This window comes from Neomonachus schauinslandi, chromosome 4, assembly GCF_002201575.2.
Source record: "Neomonachus schauinslandi chromosome 4, ASM220157v2, whole genome shotgun sequence".
In the NCBI taxonomy this organism is placed as follows: Eukaryota; Metazoa; Chordata; class Mammalia; order Carnivora; family Phocidae; genus Neomonachus; species Neomonachus schauinslandi.
Window position 1 is genome coordinate 44,500,375 of NC_058406.1, and position 11,960 is coordinate 44,512,334.

The 11,960-nt window shown below is 43.2% G+C and overlaps 1 pseudogene; it reads right to left on the reverse strand.

Moving 5' to 3' along the window:
* Positions 1 to 305: 305 nt before the first annotated feature.
* Positions 306 to 1,750, reverse strand: LOC110575072 (annotated as a pseudogene).
* Positions 1,751 to 11,960: the final 10,210 nt, after the last annotated feature.

Below are 11,960 nucleotides of genomic sequence, written 5' to 3' on the forward strand. Positions count from 1 at the left end.
TGATTAGTAAAGAAAAATGTAGGGACTAACACACCCTTTTAATATGTTTTTAAATATTTTTAAGGTTTAAAAAGTGTTTAAAGTTTGTAATTCCTGGTAGGAAAACATTATCTGAATGAATACCCTAATGGCAAGCCACTATAGAATGTTCCAGTTGCATGTGGGGCAGAGGGGTAGGGATTCTCTTCACAGCACCCCAGCTTTCTTCATGAGAAGGTCAGAGGTACACTGGTTTGTATTATTGCAACATCCATTAGGTGATCAATGCTTTTCCTTCAGCAAGGGCTTTATTTGTCAGAAGGGCATTATGCTTGACCTCCAAATTTGGCTGACAATTTACTGATGAGATTCATAACCTTTGGATTGCTCTGATATTTTGACATATTCGCTGGGTTCTGGGCCACATCCTGGAAGGCCACCATAACTTCTGGATCCTGCATGGCTGCGAGAACCTCTGGATCCCTAAGAATTTCATTGAGCCCAGGCATTCCTGCCATTTCAGGCATTCCTCCAGGAAAATTACCAGACATTCCCCCAGGAAAGCCACCGGGGAAAGAGCCATACTGAGCTCCTGATTGTCGTCTGGCTTCTTCCTCCCTCTGGGCTCTCTCATGTTCTTCCGGAGCCTTCTTAACGCATTCTATTCTTTCTTTGATCTCTCGCTCTTCACGTTTTCGCTCATACTTTCTCTGATGTTCAGCAATTTTCTGGGCCCTCGGTTGAACTTCTTTCAGCATTGCGCTAGCATCTTCATCATAATCCAGTTTACAAGCAAGGGCAAGATCATGTGCTGCTTCTTCCCAATGGCCCAGAAGTCTGTGTGCTTTCCCTCACCACTTATAAGGCTGGGCTGAATCAGGATTTATTTCAATAGCTCTGTCACAGTCTCGAATGGCAGCATTTGGCTTCTGTAATTTGATGAAGACACTGGCTCTCTTGGCATACGGAATGGCCAAGCGAGGATTCAGTTTGATGGCATCTGTGAACAAGTCAATGGCTTTCTGTAGTTCACCATCATTTAGGGCATCAATGGCAGCCACTTTTTTTTTTTAATTTTTTATTGTCATGTTAATCACCATACATTACATCATTAGTTTTAGATGTAGTGTTCCATGATTCATTGTTTGTGCATAACACCCAGTGCTCCATGCAGAACGTGCCCTTTTTAATACCCAACACCAGGCTAACCCATCCTCCCACCCCCTTCCCCTCTAGAACCCTCAGTTTGTTTTTCAGAGTCCATTGTCTCTCATGGTTCGTCTCCCCCTCCGATTTCCCCCCTTCATTCTTCCCCTCCTGCTATCTTCTTCTTTTTTTTTTTCTTAACATATATTGCATTATTTGTTTCAGAGGTACAGATCTGAGATTCAACAGTCTTGCACAATTCTGGCAGCCACTTTTTTATCATTTGCCTGATCCATCATTTCCTCGGTTATCTCTACATTTTCATCTCCCATTTCTTGAGGGGCATCAGTATCGGGTTCAATCACACCTTCATTGTCAATTTCTAGATCACTTTCCTCACTTGATGGTTCCTCTGTCTTTATGTTTTCCTCCGCCTTCTTACTATCTGTTTTTTCTTCCTGATATTGTCCTCTGATTTAGTTTTATGAGTGGCAGGTGGTATTTTACCTCCCATGCTCTCCACCCACTCCCGCAGGAAGCGCATTTCCTCGGTGTGCAGAACGCTCGGATCCTGCTTACACATTTTCATGAAGGCCCAAAGCTCGTTCACTTTGCGGGGGTCCATGGACCAGAGGCGGTGGCAGGTGGCAAGCACGGCTGAGGTTGCAGCCCAATTCCAGGCCCGGGTACTAGCTCAGTGTGACTGTGTGGAAGGGGGTGGCTGCCACGAGGCCGAAACCACACCATGATTTAAGAAGAGTAAGTACAGTATTAAGAATAGTTAGGCTAGGGGTGCCTGGGTGGCTCAGTCGGTTAAGCATCTGCCTTCAACTCAGGTCATGATCCCAGGGTCCTGTAATCAAGCCCTGCATCGGGCTCCCTGCTCAGTGGGAAGCCTGCTTCTCTCTCTCCCACTCCCCTGCTTGTGCTCTCTCTCTCTCTGTCAAATAAATAAAATATTTTTAAAAAAGAATAATTAGGCTATGATAAAAGAGTAAGTTTAAGATATAAAGTTACCCTAGGGCTGGGGGAAAATATCCAAGGAAGGAAGGACAAACTTCTATTGAGGGAGTTCTCCTCCAAGGCTGGGGTTCAGACCTTACTGGAGAAGGTATGGTTGCAACCCACTGAATGACAAAGAAATGTGCTGGTTTTCCCAGGCCAGAGCTGCTCTAGTTTCTGAACAAGCAGGGAGACAATCATTGTAGGGGAGGGTTGCCCACAGTGGCCAGCGCAGATGGGACACCTGAAGAGCACAGTGTCTATGTCAGGAAGGCCGCACCATCGTCAGGGATGTAGGAGACAAACCTCTGGGGGAGAGGTAGCGGCCAGCAGAAGGAGGTGGGGTTGTCTTCGACCCCAGCCGCAGCAACTTCTTCCTAGAAACATCACCAAAGGCAAGGGAAGCAAGGGCAAAAATGAACTATTGGGACTTCATCAAGATAAAAAGCTTTTGCACAGCAAAGGAAACAGTCAACAAAACCAAAAGAGAACCGACAGAATGGGAGAAGATATTTGCAAATGACATATCAGATAAAGGGCTAGTATCCAAAATCTATAAAGAACTTATCAAACTCAACACCCAAAGAACAAAGAATCCAATCAAGAAATGGGCAGAAGACATGAACAGACATTTTTCCAAAGAAGACATCCAAATGGCCAAGAGACACATGAAAAAGTGCTCAACATCACTCGGCATCAAGGAAATCCAAATCAAAACCTCAGTGAGATACCACCTCACGCCAGTCAGAATGGCTAAAATTAACAAGTCAGGAAACTACAGATGTTGGCGAGGATGCAGAGAAAGGGGAGCCCTCCTACACTGTTGGTGGGAATGCAAGCTGGTGCAGCCACTCTGGAAAACAGTATGGAGGTTCCTCAAAAAGTTGAAAATAGAGCTACCCTATGACCCAGCAATTGCACTACTGGGTATTTACCCCAAAGATACAAATGTAGGGATCCAAAGGGGTACGTGCACCCCAATGTTTATAGCAGCAATGTCCACAATAGCCAAACTATGGAAGGAGCCAAGATGTTCATCAATGGATGAATGGATAAAGAAGATGTGGTATATATAACAATGGAATATTATGCAGCCATCCAAAAAACCACAAAATCTTGCCATTTGCAACGACGTGGATGGAACTAGAGGGCGTTATGCTAAGCGAAATAAGTCAATCAGAGAAAGACATGTATCATATGATCTCACTGATATGAGGAATTCTTAATCTCAGGAAACAAACAGGGTTGCTGGAGTGGTGGGGGGTGGGAGGGATGGGGTGGCTGGGTGATAGACACTGGGGAGGGTATGGGCTATGGTGAGCGCTGTGAATTGTGTAAGACTATTGAATCACAGACCTGTACCTCTGAAACAAATAATACATTATATGTTTAAAAAAAAAAGAAGATAGTAGGAAAGGAAAAATGAAGAGGGGGATATTGGAGGGGGAGACAAACCATGAGAGACTATGGACTCTGAGAAACAAACTGAGGGTTCTAGAGGGGAGGGGGGTGGGGGGATGGGTTAGCCTGGTGATGGGTATTACAGAGGGCATGTACTGCATGGAGAACTGGGTGTTATACGCAAACAATGAATCATGGAACACTACATCTAAAACTAATGATGTAATGTATGGTGATTAACATAACATAATAAAATAAAATAAAATAATATAAAATACAAAAAGGTGAGATTGTAGGGCTTGGAGGGCACAATATCTGTATTGAGAGGGCTATAGGAAGATTGTTGGGCTAGGCTGGGAGCATTCTGGGAACAAGGCTAGGTTAGCACCACTGACCACATCACTGACTGACAGCACAGCAGTCAGAAGGAGTGGAAGAAGCTCCTTCCTCCTGTAATATTCCTCTAGCACCTGCCATTGAGAAAGCTTAGCATTTTGCTCACTGTAAAGGATAAATCCTTAGAAGAATTTCATCCATTATCATAGAGTAAGTACTGAAGGGTAAATTTGGAGCTGCGAGGTAATAAATTCATAACTAGGGCACCACTGAATAAAGAGGTGGTTTGTCTCCAGGAAGAAGGACCCTGAAATACCCTAGCAAATATATACTCAATTCTCCTTGTTCTTTCCCAAGGGACGAATGGCCATTGGCTTGGGTGACTCTACAATGGGGAAAGAGAAATACCACTACATTTTGAAAACTATTGGAACAGGGTCTAATATTTGACATTGATACTGTGAGGGTTAATTTCATGTGTCAGCTTGGCTAGGCTATGGTGCCCAGATATTTGGTGCAATACCAGTCTAGATGGTATGGTGAAGATATTTTTCAGATGTGGCTAACATTTAAATAAGTAGACTTTGAGTCCAACAGATTACCCTCCATAATTCTGAGTGGGCCTCATCCAATCAGTTGAAGGGCTTAAGAATGAAGACAGAGGTCCTCTTTAAGGAAAAGGAATTCTGCCTCCAGATTGCCTTTGGACCTGAATTACAATATCAACTCTTCCCTGGGTCTCCAGCCTGCCAGCCTTCCTTGCAGATGTGCCAGTTCCTTAAAATCTCTCTTTCCATACACACACACACACACACACACACTATTATTTTGTTTCCCTGAAAAACCTCAACAAATACAGATACCTAGAAGCCCAGTGCCATCATAACCCTCTGTAGAGTGGATGCAAAAGTGAACCAGGCAATAAGGAGATTTGTGGCCAAAGTATGGCTTAAAATCAATATACTAGGTCTATGCACTGACCCTGTGGTTCCCGCCACCCGAATTCCTGAATCTATAATTGAGTTTGAATTACTTGGCATTTGGAGTAACCCTTGGCCTGCAGGGGTAAGAAATATGATAGTAGCTAGGCCAAGTAAAAACCTCTGAATCTGCCCCATCCTCATCCCTAATAAAGATAGAAGCAACATTGTATCCAAGGGAGGATGGAATGTATTAGTATCAGCCTTAAGGATCTCAAGGCTCAGGGATGGTGGCCACTACCATATCTCCATGTTTCCAGCCAGTCCAGACTCTATAGAAACCAGATGCTAGATTCTAGAGAATGACAGTAGGCTACTGCAGGTTCAACCAGGTAATATCCCCAATTGCAGCTAACATGCTAAACATGGTATCTTTTTTCTTTTTAGTAGGCTCCACACCCAATGTGGCACCCAACGTGGGGTCCAAATTCACAACCCCAAGATCAAGACGTGAGCTGAGATCAAGAGTCAGATGCTGAACCGACTGAACCACCCAGGCGCCCCCTCAACATGGTATCTTACTTAGATTAATTATGGTCTTAGGTACATGGTATATGGCCATTAATATAAAGGATATATTCTTTTCTATCCCAATCAAGATAAAGGACCAGAATCAGTTTACATGAAATGGACCACTGTGTACATTCACAATTTTGTCATTGTACTATGTTAACTCTTCTGCTACCTGACAGTAATACAGTCCAAAGAGATCTGAACTTCCTGGATGTTCCACAAAACATCACATTAAATCATTACAGCGACAACATCATTGTGATTTGGCAGGATGAGCAAGCATTGGCTAGCACACTGGAAGACTTGATAAAGCACGTGCTTGTAAGTAGACAATGTATCCTGTGATAATTCAGGGGCCTGCCATTTCAGTCATGTTTTTAGAGCTCCATGGTCAGGCAAATCCCAGAACATCTCCTCCAAACCAAAAGACAAATTGATGCATCTTGCATCTTTCCCTTTTCAGTGCCTTCAGAATCACTTCGGTTTAACTGAAACCTTACTCTTTCCAGGCAATCCTAAGCCAATGGCTAAGCACAGTGGATGTATGTTATGGATTAAATGTTTGTGTCCCCTCGCACCAATTTATATATTGAAGCCCTAACCCCTAAGGTGATGGTGCTATGGTCTGAGTATTTGTGTCCCTGCCGGATTCATCTGTTCAAATACTAATGCCCAATGGGATGGTAGTATGTAGGGCCTTTGAGAGGTCATGAAGGGGAGGTATTTAGGTCATGAGTGTGGAACTCTCACAAATGGAATTCGTGCTCTTATAAAAGAGAGCCCACAGAATTCCTTGGCCCTTTCTGTCATGTGAGGACACAGCATGAGGTCTGTGACCCGGAAGAGGGTCCTCATCCGACCATACCAGCACCCTGATCACAGGCTTCCAGCCACCAGAACTGGGAGAGAAAGATAAATCTCTGTTGTTTATAAGCCATCCAGTCTGTGGTATTTTGTGATAGCAGCCTGCACAGACTAAGACAGATGATAATTGGAGATGGGGACTTTGACGCTAATTAGGGTTAGATCAGGTCATGACCATGGGGCCCTGATAATGTGATTAGTGGCCTTCTGGGAAGAGGAAGAGAGAGATCTCTCTTTTTCTCCTCATGAACATAGAGGAAAGGCCATGTGAGGACACAGAGAGAAGGCAGCCACCTGCAAGCCAGGAAGGAGTTCTTACCAGGAACTGGACGCTGTCAGACTTGGATCTTGGACCTTTGAGAGGTCTCCAAAACTGTGAGAAAAGTAAGTGTCTGTTGTTCAAGCCCCCCAGTCTACGACAGTGTGTTACAGCAACCCGAACAGAGGAAATCAGTGTACTGGCCATGAATAATACCCAACCAGAATGCTTAGTCTTTGCCCTAGAGTTCCTCATTAGGCTGATGAAGACTTAGTCAGATCTGCATTGCCATCTGATGCCCTCCCTTTATTGGTAACCATTCAACATATCTGTGGTTTGTCATTTTGTTTTTTTTTTAATATAAGCAAATATGCATAAATACTTGAATCCTCTCCTCCCTTTCTTAGATAAATGGTAACATACTATGTATGCTTTCTCCTCCTTGCTTTTTACACTTAATAGTATATTCTAAAGATAACTCCATCATAATATATAGAAAACTTTACTCCTCCTTTACACCTGCCCGGTACCCTGTTATATGAAGATGTACAGCAATTTCCTCTAATCCCCTATCGATGACAGGGGGTTGTTTTCAGGATTTTGTCATCAGTTCACCTTGAGAATGGAGTCTCAGAAGTGTAACTGCTAAGTCAAAGTGCAAATGCATATGTAATTTTGCTAGGTGTGAACTGGCATTCACCCTTTCATTTGCAATGTAGCCTATTTCTACTCTTAAATTTGCCATTTTCCTTCAAGGCATCTCTCTCCATCCAGTCAAACAAGTCAGACATTTGGAAATTTTCTCCAACCTTCCTTTTATTCCTTGCCTCCATCAAAGTAGACATAAAGTTAAAATAATTTTGCCTTCTAGGGATTGGGTTCTGCCTTTAGCCCTGAAGTCCATGGCTTCAATTCAAACTCTTGTAAACTCTTTGGACATGCTTTCTTACACACTACATTGTTAGTGTCTTGGGGCACACACACATTAGAGTGTATAATAGGAATCGGACTTGGGTGGAAGGCCAGGGAATGCTTGCATTAAAAAAAAAAAAAAAGATTCCTGAACTTATACCTGAAGACTGAACAGACATGGACTAGAGAAAGGGCTTTCAAGGGAGAGGGAATGCATATCCTAAGGATATGTAAGGTACTGTGGTGGGAGGGTGCATGAAGAGTAGGAGGAACTGAAAGAAAGCTAATGATTTCAAAGCACAAAGTAAAAGAAAGCAAACTGGAAAGACAGAGGCCAGAACATGCAAGGTTGGTAGACTAGAGGAAGGATTCCCTATTTTATTCTAAAAATATATAGAAACCATTTTAAAAATTTAAGCAACAGGGTGACACAATCAGATTTGGGGATTGAAATCATCATTCTGGCTACTGTGTAAACAAAAATTAGAGTAATCCAGGCAAAAGATACAGAGTATGATGGCAGTGGTGGTGGCAAAGTAGACAGATTCAAGCAATATTTAAAATGGATTTAACATAGGGGTGCCTGGGTGGCTCAGTCTGTTGGGCATCTGCCTTCAGCTGAGGTCATGATCCCGGGGTCCTGGGATGGAGTCCCGCGTCGGGCTCCCTGCTCAGCAGGGAGCCCACCTCTCCCTCTCCCTCTGCTGTTGCCCTGTTTGTGTTCTCTCTCTCTCTCTCTCAAATGAATAAATAAAATCTTATTTTATCCATTTGAGAGAGACAGTGAGCGAGAGAGAGCACAAGGGGGGTGGGGGTTGAGGGCCAGAGGGAAAAGCAGATCCCCCCGCCCTCTGCTGAGCAGGGAGCCCGATGTGGGGCTCCATCCCAGGACCCCGAGATCATGGCCTGAACCGAAGGCAGACGCTTAACCAGCTGAGCCACCCAGGCACCCCTAAGTAAAATCTTTTAAAATAGATTTAACATAAATGAAACTAATTAAAATATTTTAGAATCTCTACAAATAGACAGGGCTTAGTGATGGGTTGGTTAAAGGAGTGTTTCCCTTAACTTTATTCCTGCTCCTATGACTTCATGAACAATGATCTGACGCTGAACTAGGGAATCTGAAAGACAACCAGGTTGGGCTGAATGGAAGGGAGGGTAGAAATCGTGAGTTGGATTTTTGGACATGCTGAATCTGAAGTGCACTTGATGTTCTTTTCTCAGTGCAAAATGTGTTTTTATTAAAGCACAGGGACAGGACCCATGGGCAGAAAGAGGTGCCTACAGTGCATTTGAAATTCTAAGATAAGACAGTAAGCACTAGGTGGGAAATAAAGGTCAGCCGGAAAGGTCGGGTTGATGACATACATTTCTGAGTCATCGGCAAATGACATAATTTGGAGTCACGGGTCTATATGAGAATGTCTCAGTATGTAATGAGGAGGGGGCAGGCCTAGATCAAGTCTTGAGGACTGGCAACATTCACCGCCCCCGGAAAGAGGAAGAACAGCACACAAATGTAGTCCAGAAACAGCAGCGTGTGGTGGGTGGGGGCAGAGGGGGTGTTAAAAAGAAGCCAGGGAAGGAGTAGTTAAAGGAGAGAATGCTTGGTTGTGTTAATTGCTGCTTGAGGTTGGGTTAAAATGAAGCCATAAAAAATATGATTGTTAGATTGAGCAAGAGTCATTAGTAACCTCCATGAGGTCGGTGTCAGTGAGGTGGTGCAGGTGGAAGGCTCATTAGAGTTTATTGAGGAGACAATAGAAGGTGAGGAAGGTGAGACAGCTTTCGCTTCAGAATTTGACTGGGAAAGCAAGTTCAGAAGTGTAGAAGTAGCTGGAGGCCAGCGTGCAGTAAAGGGAGGTCTTTTAAAGGTAGGGGAGTGTTTTGAATGCAGATGAGAACAGAGCAAGAGGAATTATTGTTTCAAGAAGGAGGGGAATAGGGGCACCTGGATGGCTCACTCAGTCAGTTAAGGTCATGTTCTCAGGGTCCTGGGAGCCGGGTGTCTGGCTCCCTGCTGGGCGGGGAGTCTGCTTCTCCTTCTGCCTCTGGCCCTCTCCCCGCCCTCCGCCTCCACTCATGCACTCTCTCCCTCTCTCTGAAATAAATAAAATCTTAAAAAAAAAAAAAAAGAAGAAGACGAGGAAGAAGGAGGGGAATAAGAAACCAAGCCCCTGCGAAGGCCCGAGGGAATCAGATCTATGCTGAGGAATTGGCTGGTGATAGGAGAAGGGACACTTCACCAGCTGGAACAGGAGGGAAGGAGACGAAGGCAGGTGCAGATGGGCTTGTGGATCCAGGGTTACGATGATCAAAGCGTGCCCATCTGATGGTGTCTATTTTCCCAATCAAATTGGAAGAGAAGAGAGTTTGTCAGGTGCAGGTAGTCACGGTAGGGATAGAAGTTTGAGGCTAGAGTCTACAAGACTGATACCAGAGATTCGAAAGAGAGCTTCTAAGACAAAGGTAGTATGATGGTCACACAAGCTCACTTTCACTTGTCAGTTGGCATTACCATTCTTCTGTATTTAACATCCTGTCTCGTAAATTAATCCAAACTGATCTCTGCAAGAGTTTAGTCTGAATTAAGCAGATGATGGTTTCAATTCTCCACTTATGTCTGAGTCTGGATCTCTCAAAAGCAGAGCCCGAAGCAGAGGGTTTATGTGCTCTTCTTATTTTATTAAGGAGTACAATCCCAGGGGAGGAGAGTGAAGAACAAGGACCGCAAAGCAAGGATGGCGGGAAAACCAAAGTGAAACGGTATGTGCTTGTTGTTGCAACGTGCTATTGATTGCTGGATTCAAAGACTGGGCTCTTAGGAATTAGGACATGCTGTATGTCAGGACTACTCACTTAGCAGGGAAGGGGGTAGAAAGGAGGAAGATTTTATCCACTGGCTATCATCTGTGAGATCATGGATTCACCCCCTGCACCTCTGGGTGCGCCTGGGCCCCTAGTAGGAAGCTCTGGGGTGGGAGGAGAGACGTGCGAGGCAGGGCCGGAGGTGAATAAAGTGCTTTCAGCTTTGGCCGGTGTGAACTTTGTCAGAGCTCATACAGAGCTGGCCTGCCCAGCAGTAGCATAAGAGATAGATACATCCAAAGAAGTATCTTAGATAACTTACAATTGGCAATATGATTTACTGAAGCCAGGGAAGGAGTAGTTAAAGGAGAGAATGCTTGGTTGTGTTAATTGCTGCTTGAGGTTGGGTTAAAATGAAGCCATAAAAAATATGATTTTTTTTAGTAACACTAAAGTCAAGTAACACTTTGGAAACAGACAAAAATGGAAATGAACTCGCTGTTTCTAAAGTCATTAAGAGAAGTCTTCTCACCTGGGTGGTGAGCTGATCAGAGATTTTAAGACGCTCTGCACATAGCAGGAGTATTTCAGATTTGCTTTGGACAGGCTTATGCAGGAAACAATGTTAAAATTGTTTCCATTTAAAAACTTATTATTTTAAAAATACTTAAATTTTTATTTAAATTTTAAAATTATTTAAATTATTATTTAAAATTATTATTTTAACAGGGCAGAAGAATCTCGTGGATTTTGAATGCTAACTTCTTTTCCTTAATCTTAAAGCTTCCCTGTCCTGCCATCTAGTGTTCACTGGTTTCTCAGAGGGACATCCGCAAGGAGTTGCTTTATCTGTTTCTCAAGGGCAGCACCACCAACATTTTGTGGCAAGGCAATTTCTAGTTGAGGGAAGCATTTGGGGATATTTATATCCCTGTCCCTCACCCACATCCCTCTGGGCATTGTGGGCTGAAAACACTCCCACACGTTTTCAAATGTGCCCCAGCGCCCCAACCTTTGAAAACCACTGCAGGAAGGGTTGATGGTGAGCCCCTACTTTACAGATGAGGAAACCAGGGCTTGGAGAAGTGAAGAAACAAGGTTACATTACAGACGCGCCTATGGAGTAGGTGCTCCATAAACAGAAGTCCTTTCCTAATGTCCCTCTGCAGAGGGTGTTTAAGTAACTTAGTGCATTTGTAATAGGACACAATTTATAAAATATTCTATTTTCACAGAGCTGTATATCATAAAGTGAGGTTCGCTTGTCAGAGCGCCATGCTAACAAAAACAGAATAAATGATAGATCAGAGAGAAGTCACGAAACCCGAAGAGTGTTAAGAATGTGAGAAAAGATTGTAGGAAGAAATTATAAATAAACCAGGCTATTCAGCTTAGAAATTGGAATGAGGATTTGATAGTGGCCTTCTAGTGTGTGAAAGATTTTCACACAGAGAATGGTGTATATATGTGACATGCTGTATAGTCAGAGATAATGAGTTAATGGTATTTGCATCAGGGTAGTGTTTGTACAGAGCTTGAAAGCTTACCAAACACTTTCATATACATTATCTCATTTTAATAATTTTTATAACATTGATTGAGTTTAAAATGGCAATTATATGTATCTTGTTATGTACGTATGTAAAAGATGAAGGAAAAACAATCATTACTGATAAAAAGGGGAGAAAGGACTACTGGATATAAACATATTCAATGATTCAGGTTTTTAATTTTTTAAAAATATTTTATTTATTTAT